Here is a 9,823-nt window from a genome sequence, read left to right as displayed (position 1 = left end):
TGTGTATGTGTGTGTGTGGGTGTATGTGTGTGTGGGTGTATGTGTGTGCGTGTATGTGTGTGTATGTGTGTGTCTGTGTGGGTATATGGGTGTATGTGTCTGCGTATGTGTATGTGTGGGTGTGTGGGTGTTGGTGTGTGTGAGTTTGTGTGCCTGTGTGTATGTCTCTCTCTCTCTCACTGTCTCTGTGGAAGTGTGATTGTTAACATCTGTGCACTTCACTTTGTGACCCTGAAATTGCGTGTCTGTACTGTACCTTCTGAGAAAAACTGGATTGATTGGGAAATTTCAGTAAATGCAATCAGGCCAGAGCAGTGCCCATTAATCAAACTGAATTGACTTTGTTCAACAGCTTGTCTAATTTTTATGATCCAGTAGTAAATGTACTGATTTGCTCAGCACCATAAACTCTGGTGAGGGTTTGCTAACCTGTCGTTTCTGATTCAGCTGCTGGCCACTTTACCTTTTGGTTTTGGTTTTATTTCACCTTTCCAAGGCTTGTAGTTCTCCTGATAGCCCTGTAACTACCCAGATTATTTTGAGACAGACCGTGTTGAACACAGCCAGGATTTCCAATACACACAAGCCTCGTCCACTTATTCAATCCTTTCGTGGGGAAAGGCTTAGGGCTCACAGGCAGGACCAGCAAACTCAAATTACCCTTGAAGTGAGTGTCTTACTTGGCCATTTCAGTGGGTACTTAAATCACCCAGATTGCTGCGTAGTCACAGGAAGGCTGGGTTTTTATAATAACACTTTTATAATAACCTGTAAAAAGCATTGGTTTAATTATCAATTTATTAATTGTATCTACATTCCAGTTGTTGTGGTGGATTTGAACCTATGTCCCTAGAACATTAATCTGGAACCCCAGGTTCACTAGTCCAATGACCATGTCACAAGACCACGACATGTCCATGTTTACCAATTCCTCATCAGTCAAGGGTTACGGGGAAAAGTCAGGAAAGTGGATGTAAGGAATGTTGGATCAGTCATGATCCTATTGAATGGAGGAACAGTGAGGGGCTGAATGGCCTACTCCTGTTTGTTTTTCTAATGGCTTTATACCACTATCACATCACTGTGCTCCCTCATTCCCATTAGCTCCCATTCTGGAAATGACTTCATCTTAAAATTGTCGTCATTCTTTTCAAATTCCTCCTTGTTCTCATTCCTCTTGATCATTTTAATTCCCTCTTGCCCTCCAAATCTCTGAGATCACTGTGCTCCTCCAAATCTGACTCCGTCCGCCTCCTCCATTTCCATCGCTCCATCAGAGGGAAGCATACCTTCAGCTGCTGAGTACTAAGCTCTGGAATTCTTCTCTGACCTTCTTTGCTGCTCTCTTTTCCTTATGACGTTCATTCATATGTCTTACTATCTCCTTATATGGCATGGTGTCTATTTTCATTTGATAATGCTCCTCTGAAGCACCTTCGAATCTTTGTCATTAAGTATGCTTTATAGCTACACATTGTTCTTGTTTATGCACTATCGTTATAGATCTGAAAACAGAGCCGCATTTCCAATTGACCAGAAGTGACTACACTTTAGTTTCAATGTCTTTTAATGAGATTTGTTGTGAATATTTCCCATCATCCCCAAAGCAGATTTAACAAAACTATTTTGATGAGCTCTGCCATGAAAGAGAAGCAGCAGGAGGAGCAGGGACTGACTCATGAAGAGGTTGCTTAATTTACCTGGAGACATGGTTGAGTGCTCTCGATTCAACCTCTATCCCTGTATCAATCTGGAGCATTGTTCAATAACAGATGTTTCATTGGGAGGAGAATTGCAAAACTGTGCCTCACATTGTCATTTCAGTTCTGTCTCAGTGCAATTTACTTCTTACTTTAGAGTTTAAACATGTTGTAATTAAGGGTTAATTTGTGAAATGGTATTTATCTATCAATGACCATCTCCAACAAGAGTAAGTCCAACCATCAACCTCCTTGGCAACAGCTACAGGGTAACACCACCCCCTGCAAGTTCCCCTCCAAGACCCTCACCATCCTGACTTGGAAAATATCACTGTTCCTTCACTGTCGCTGGGTCAAAATCCTGGAACTCCTTCCCTGTGGGCATTTTGGGTCGGAAGCACAAAGACTGCAGAGCTTTAAAAAGACAGCTCCCAACCATTTTGTCCAGGGTCATTAGGGATAAGCAAAAAATGCTGGTTTAGCCAGCAACGCCCACAATCCAGTAAAGACTAAAAACAGGTTATCCGCTTTGTAATGTCCTTGACAGTGCAATCTATAAAATCTTCGATAACATGGATGGTACTACCCACATACTGCAATGTAACTTAGCTGGCAATAGCTTCTCTTGGCCTGCAGTAACATTTTCCTTCAAGATTGATTCCTTCTTCTATTCATTCATGGGTTGTGGAGGCTTTTAACTGGGATTTCCAATGCCTGTGGGGCCATTGCATTTGGCTCTGTTTCCCTCCTAACCCATAATGGATAATTCTCTTCTCCCTCCCAATCTTCCACAGATATCCTGAGATCCCTGCTCATGGAATTTCTACATCTCCTCCTCCATGTTCACTGCTGGTTATACGTTGTTAATTTGAAGTTTGTGTGAAGCACAGACAGCTATTTAATGGGTTTCCTGACTGACAGCAGCATTATCCCAATGTAATAAACCACTCAGCATCTTCAGTACATGCAGTGAAAAAGAGTTAAATTCAATGTAATAATCAGTGTGAAGACTGCATGAATACATTCTAGATTCACTCCTCAACTGGACATAGCACATTGCAAATTTAACCAAGATAATGAACGGGCCAATTATATGCATTTTAGACTTGGTTTTGTATTAGAAATATAGAAAGTAGGCCATTCAGCCCTTCAAGCCTGCTCCACCATTCAACATGATCATGGCTGATCATGTAACTCAGTATCCCTGTTCCCACTTTCTCCCCATTCCCTTCGGTCCCTTTAGCCCTGAGAACTATATCTGACTCCTTCTTGAAAACATTCAATGTCTTATCCTTGTCCACTGTCTGTGGCAGTAAATTCTACAGGCTCCCCACTCTCTGGGTGAAGACATTTCTCTTTATCTCAGTCCTACCCCATATTCTTAAGTAGTGACCCCTGGTTCTAGATTCCACCACCCACCACAAACCCCATGCCCCCACCCCTGCCCTGGTCATCAGGAACATCCTTCCTGCATCTATCCTGTCCAGTCCTATTAGAACTTTATGGGTTTCTATGAAATCCTTCCTCATTCTCCTAAAGTCCAATGAATGTATTCCTACTTGATCCAGTCTCACTTCATCCATCAGTCCTGCCATCCCTTCTTAAACTGCCGCAGTTCATATTGCTGTAGGTTGGCCCACAATACCCTTAGGGAGAGAATTAGAGTATTTTGACCCAGCAACAATGAAGAAATAACAATATATTTCCAAGTCAGAATAGTGAGTGAATTGGAGGGGAACTTGTAAATGTACATTTTAGATAAAAGTTAATACGTATTACTCACCGTTCATTAGATGATGCTGAAATTCTCCATAATGGGCTTTTGTACTTATATCTTGCCCCCACTACATGAAACTCAGCAACAGATCCCCACTGCACACCCCCCCACCCCTGCCCACCCCACAACAAGTCATGCCATTACACAAGTGACATTAAATCCATCTGTATGGCAAGAGTGTCCAACAGCTAGTCCACTCTGAAAACTATCACAATAGCAACTTACACTTATATGGTGCATTTAACATAGTGCAACATTCCAATATTGTCCACTAAAGCCAAGTCGGGCAATATTTGACACCCAGGTACTTCAGGAGATGGTGGGACAGGCAACCGAAACCTCTGTCAAGGATGAGATTATAATGGGTACCTGAGAGAGAGGTGGATAGTGTGGGTGGGGGCTAAAAGTGCAGGAGGAATGCTGGTGTCAGGGAAATCAGATTGTTGTATTTGAAAGTGGTAAAAAGAACCAGGTCTTTATACACATCCACCCTGCACTCGGGGCTAGGGAAGAGGAATGTGTCCCCAGGGTGAATTTATGCAGGTCTGTGTAACCTGACTTCCTGAACTGACCCTGGGGTCACCTTGGATAATGTAGATAACTGGACTGTCCACTGGTGCACTCAGAGCTTGGGGTTTATCACATGGCTCCTGATTTGTTGGGGAGCAACGATAAGGAATAGGACTTCAAACCTTTGTACCTAATGTAAGTTTCACAAATTGTTCGTGCATGTATAATATAACCTGATTTCACTACTTCATAAGGATCTGATGTAGCAGAATGAAGAGGAAGTCCAGTTTGCAACAAATAGATTGCAGTATTGTCCAATTCAGTTCTCTTGCTTGAATCTACTTTTGGTTTACATGGAGAGATCATGTTAATCTCATTTTAATTCCACTTCTCGTTGTGTTTTTTTTTGGCTTTTATTGCATTAGTTAAAAATGTTTAATTGGTGAGTCGAGTCCAGGTGAAGAGCTTTGATAATTCGGAGAGTTCTCTTTGTACTTTGAACAAACTGATTCTGCAGTTCTTTAACTCCTCCAGATTAAGTGGGTACTATTTACCGCTAATCTAATTAGTAAAATCCTGTAATTGCTGAAGGCACTTCCCCATCTCACAGCCAGTAAATTCTGGCATTCTTTTTTCAAAATTATAAAGCAAATTTTGCCACTTACATATGGACAAAGATAAAGAGAAATCATCTTTAAAAATTCCATGGATTAAAATATAATTTATTCATCTGAGGGAATTTTGCCCTTATTTTGGAAAATACATTTACACTTTAAAAGTCAGTACTCAGTTTCCTACCTGTCCATGTATTTATCCAGGTGTATACCACGATGACTGGAAGCTATCCCCAGGAGTAGGGACTGATTGGTTCTACAAACATCAAACGAGAGAAATTCACTCAGATCCATCAGCTGGTCATTCCTCTGGCTGCGATCTTACTTCTCTTTAGCTCATTTTGTTGAGTTTCAGGAAGGGGTTCCCCCTGTGAAGCCTTACATGTTTCTTTGCCCCATCATCTCAAACTCATTTCATTACCTACGTCAGTCCTATGGCATTCCTCACACCCAACACTAGCCCGATTCTGCTACTGACTCTCTAGTCTGTGCCATTGTTAAACAGCCATTGAGCACCCAGACATGCTCTGTCAGTCTGGAGCTGTGTAGTCCATGACACTTACCCCAGTAGTGGCAGACATGGACAACCACCTGGAGGTGCTGGTGAACAGGCCACTTCCTGCAGGATGGGCAGAAGAGGCCGTGCCATTTGACCCTGTGAGGCAGCTCAGTGCAGTCTCAGCTGCCTGGAGAAATGCCCAGCACTCTAGGAAGGAGGTCAATGACCTTCTCCACTCTATCTGTGCCACTGCACCCGGCACCCAACAAGGTTTATGCTCTCCCACTCTCACTATGCCTACAACATCTACCTTCACTCACGGTCTCTCACCCTCCATCTGAATTTTGCATGCCCTCTGTGCTGCCTACTCACTCACTCAGGGCACCTCACCTCCCTTTCCTACTAGCACCAGCACTAATAGCAGTGCCAACCCATTTCATCTCACTTCATCCCTCCCTTTCTCTCACTTTAAGAGAGAACAGCCCTCAATAGAGCAGAAAGAGCCAAGACAGGTGCTGGGCTGCCTAACATTTGCCTCCACACCCACAACGAGAAGGGGAACCTGACCCCTCCCTGTCCCCAGTGACTCACTGACTGTGCCCAAGCCTCCGGGCTCATATCAGAGGCTGCCCTCGACTTCCTGTGCCAGGAACCCTTGGCTCAAGGCATCGCCCTGGGCAACTGAGAACTGCTGACAACCATGAGAATCTTCCTAGCTTTGTGTCTGTGCTAAATGACAAGGCAAGACAGCAGTAGTGTAAGCCTGATAGCACTGGCTGCGGGCTGTAGCACAGTGGAGAGGAGGGGCGTGACATGAGCAAGTGAGATGCCCTGAGGTATGGCTTGGTCCCAGGGAGTTGGGTACAGGCCTTGTGTGCAGCAAAGTGTCCTTGCAGCAGAGTTTCAGTAACCAGGCACTGGTCAGCACCAAAGAGCAGCTTTAACGTGCAGTTGTGACCTGTCAATGGATCAGAGAGGTACCCTGAGGACGCTGAGAGGCTACCAGGGGTCAGATGCCAGTGTCTGTGAATGTGGGGTGAGTGCAGCTGGTGCCATGGAGCATGCCCTGAGATACTTGTTGCTGGGTGAGCCCAGATGGAGGTGTAAAGGAGTAAGCAGTGAGCTAGACCCTGAGGTACCCACTCAGATTTAAGGTCAAGAATTCTCAACATGCAATTTCCTCGTGGACAATAATAGGGTAGGAGACTGCATAATTATGAGACAAGATGTGCAGTTAATGAGGCCAACAACAATCAATAAATTCCTTTAACAGGTATCTCACATTTACCCAGTGTCAATCTTGTCTCAACGCATGGACCTCTGTTTGAAAATGCAATTTGTTGCTCTTGAAGTCATGAGAGGGGGTGCCCTGTTACTGGTGGGTTTGGGATCAAATGCTCTTTCGTATTCCCACAGATAAAATCAGGTGCCGGTCCTGATGGGGTCGTTACAACACTCCTCGCATTATTAAAATCCACTTCCTGTTCACTGTGAACTCCTCCTGCAACATTTCCATCATCGCGTGGGGGCTAAATGATCCCCCTTTAAAAAATATTAAAGAAGAGACTGTGCAATGGAGACCACATGATTGAGGGAGAGACGGAGATACAGGCGGAGAAAGAGACTGAGATGTTGAGAGAGACAGAGACAAGCTCAAGGTGGAATCAAAAGGAGAAATCTAGAGACACAGGAACTGGGAAAGAGTAAGCAGGAAAGATGAATGTGGAGGAGAAATATCGAGAAAATGAAAATCTTTGAAAGACAGAGAAAAACTGTGGAGAGGGAAAGACCAAAATAATGAGGCAGAAAAGAGAAATTCCATTATTATTGTGTAGCAGCCGTGAAGACAGAAACAGGAAGAGGGTGCCTAGCTGTAACGTCCCCATCCAGTTTGTTTGTAGTTGCATCTATCTTAATCCCATTTACTCGCCTCACTTCCAGATCACTTTGCCTTAACCCACTAATCTTTACCATTTATGTTTCTTTCCACCTCTCCCCTCAACTTGCTGTAACTCCAGTATCTGGAAGAACTCACTATAACCTGGGCAGGGGCCTTCAGCCCATTCCATTGGAGGGACCTCCAAGCTGAGTCCAATTCTATCCTCATTAGTCTACACTCAGATTTACATAGAATGGTGAATAACCCAGAAGCAGGCCATTCAGCCCGAATAGTCCATACTGGTGTCTCTGCTTCATATAAGCTCCCTCCCTCCCACCCCAACTCCCATCTTACCTTATCAGCACACCTTCTATTCCCTTCCTCCTAATGAATTTGCCCAATCCATCTTTCTCTCTGTCACTGCAGCTCTCATCTTTGCTTTCCTTTCCTGCCATTAGTTGTAACATTGGTATCCCTGGTTGAAATCAACAAAACTAGCTCAGAGCAGAACCATTTTCAAATCCATTAGAAGCTACATTACACACATAGGTATAAATCTATACTAACTACATGCTCCTTTCACTTTGAGTACCTTCATTGCAACACTGACTCTGTTAAAATGCCAGAGTAAAATGTTTTAGATACCCCTTCCCCCTGCACCCCCCCCCTCCACACACACACACACACACACACACACGCACACACACAAAGTCTCTCTCGAAATTTCTTTCTGCACTCCAGGGAAGTTTACAAACTTCAGAATCCTAGCCAAGCTGTTCCAGTACAGTTACCACACTGGCATCAACCTGACAAAGTGGAAAATTGCCTCGATATGTGCTATCCACAAAAATCAAGACAAATCTACTACAGCAAATTATCATTTTATCAGATTACTCTTAATAAACAGCAAGGAGAAGGTGTCATTGACAGTCTTATCAAATGACATTTGTTCAGCAATAACATGCTCATTAGTGCTCAGTTAAAGTCCCACCAGGTCACTCAGTTCCTGACCTCAATTACAGCCTTGGTCTAAACATGAATAAAAAGCTGAATTCCAGAGGTGAGGTAAGAGTGACTGCCTGTGATATCAAAACAGAATTTGACCAAGTGTGGCATCAAAGAGCCTGAGCCAATGGGAACTGGGGGGGAAATCTCTCAACGGTTTGGAGTTATACTTGGCACAGAAGGAGATGGTTGTTATTTTTGGAGGGCAATCATCTCATCCCCGCACATCTCTGCAAAACCTTCTGTGCTTATATCTGCCTCACCTTCACTTTGTAACAGACCAGGTTCCTCACCATTTTTATTAGATATTAACTGGACACCACAAATCAAGAATTGTCTTTCAGTCAGTGAACAGGGCTATTAAGAATATGTTTCCAAGCAGTAGAGAGTTACCAATGTGAGATCTGCTCCATAAATGAGGAAAACATTGAACCAAGAGAACATTACACTGATTGGTCAGTTTGAAGAATGAAGTTTCAGTGAAGCTGGGCTGAAGAGTGAATTCTGGAGCCATGTATTGTGAAGGGATCCCATTCCTCCTCCCTGTGTGATGTTGGACTCAAGTTAGCAGTGTGTTGGGAATGAATGTAGTTAACACTCAGCTTGCTCATAGATGCTTCACTCGATGTGCTGCTGTGCCACATCGACTAAGAAAGATCCCAATTCAATCTCCAGCCTGTACTGAGTTAACTGATCACAAGCAGCGCAGCAGTAAACTGGGCCAAACATCTTACACAGTCAACACTCAAAGTGTGCTCACACTAACACTCACACCCACTATCACACTCACACATCACACCCTTCATCACACACTCACATCCCTCATGCTCACACACACACACTCTGCACCTTCACACACACACACACACACACACATATACATTTACGCACACATCCCTCACACACACACACACACCCACACACACGTACATTTACACACAAATACAGTCTCTCACTCTGGCGCACACACGCTCTGAAGTAGCTCACAGTCACTAACTCGTTGAAGCACACAGATACACAAACTCTCATTCTCTTTTTCTGTGCACACCCACAAACTGACAACATTTCAACTTATCTTCCATAGAAAAGTAAATAATGGCATTTATCTATTGACAGCGCTAATCTCCTGTTGGATTTTAATGAATGTTGAGTGAGTTCGGAAAGGATTTTAAGCCCAAATGACGCAGAGAACTCCTTTTGACATTTATTTATTTTTTTAGCTTCCGGCGTGCTTAACGAGGAGACACGTGAGTCGGGGACTGTATAAAACGGGCCGAGAGCGCGGAGACTGAACCGCAACTGGGAGCCGCTTCTCAAAATCAGCACCTTGGACAGATAGACGGAACTGAGCTGGTGAGCTGCGCACAAACTTTCCTCCAATTCTCTCGCTCACACTTTCTCCCACTCCATTTCTCTTACTTTCTCCTTTCTCTCGGGTTTTTTTTGTGTGTTGTCTTTATTTTGTCTTTGGTTCCGTTATAACTGCCCCAGTAATTTCGTAGTTACTTCTCCAGGGAGAGATCTCTCCCTGTCCCCATGCAACTTCACTCCGTGTAACCTCACTGGGGGCTGAGTGCACGCTTCAATTTCTTTAATTTCTCCTGGACGGGCTCCTTATGCCACACCCGGCAGGAGCTGAGCTTGAGAAATGATGCTTCCAGCAACAACAGAGGTTGCAATATACCCCGGGACAGCAATGTGAGCTGAGTAAACTTTCAGAAAGTTAGACAGCAAATGGTTCAACTCTCAGTTTAGACTCAACAGCATAGCCTCAACCATGCGCGAGTGTAGCGCTGAGGGAGCGCCGCACTGCCGGAGGGTCAGTGCTGAGGGAGCGCC

General features: G+C 44.1%; 1 protein-coding gene across 1 annotated transcript in view; it reads left to right on the top strand.

Moving 5' to 3' along the window:
• The first annotated feature begins 9,235 nt into the window (after positions 1 to 9,235).
• LOC109926404 (cholecystokinin-like) overlaps positions 9,236 to 9,823 on the top strand; it is a 4,653-nt gene continuing 4,065 nt past the window's right edge. Inside the window, exon 1 of the mRNA XM_020526262.2 lies at positions 9,236 to 9,337. The gene's annotated coding sequence lies outside the window, so the exon portion shown is untranslated. The remainder of the gene's footprint in view (positions 9,338 to 9,823) is intronic.

The sequence above is a fragment of the Rhincodon typus genome, chromosome 30, assembly GCF_021869965.1.
Source record: "Rhincodon typus isolate 14 chromosome 30, sRhiTyp1.1, whole genome shotgun sequence".
NCBI lineage: Eukaryota > Metazoa > Chordata > Chondrichthyes > Orectolobiformes > Rhincodontidae > Rhincodon > Rhincodon typus.
This window is presented reverse-complemented; position numbering and strand designations above follow the sequence as displayed.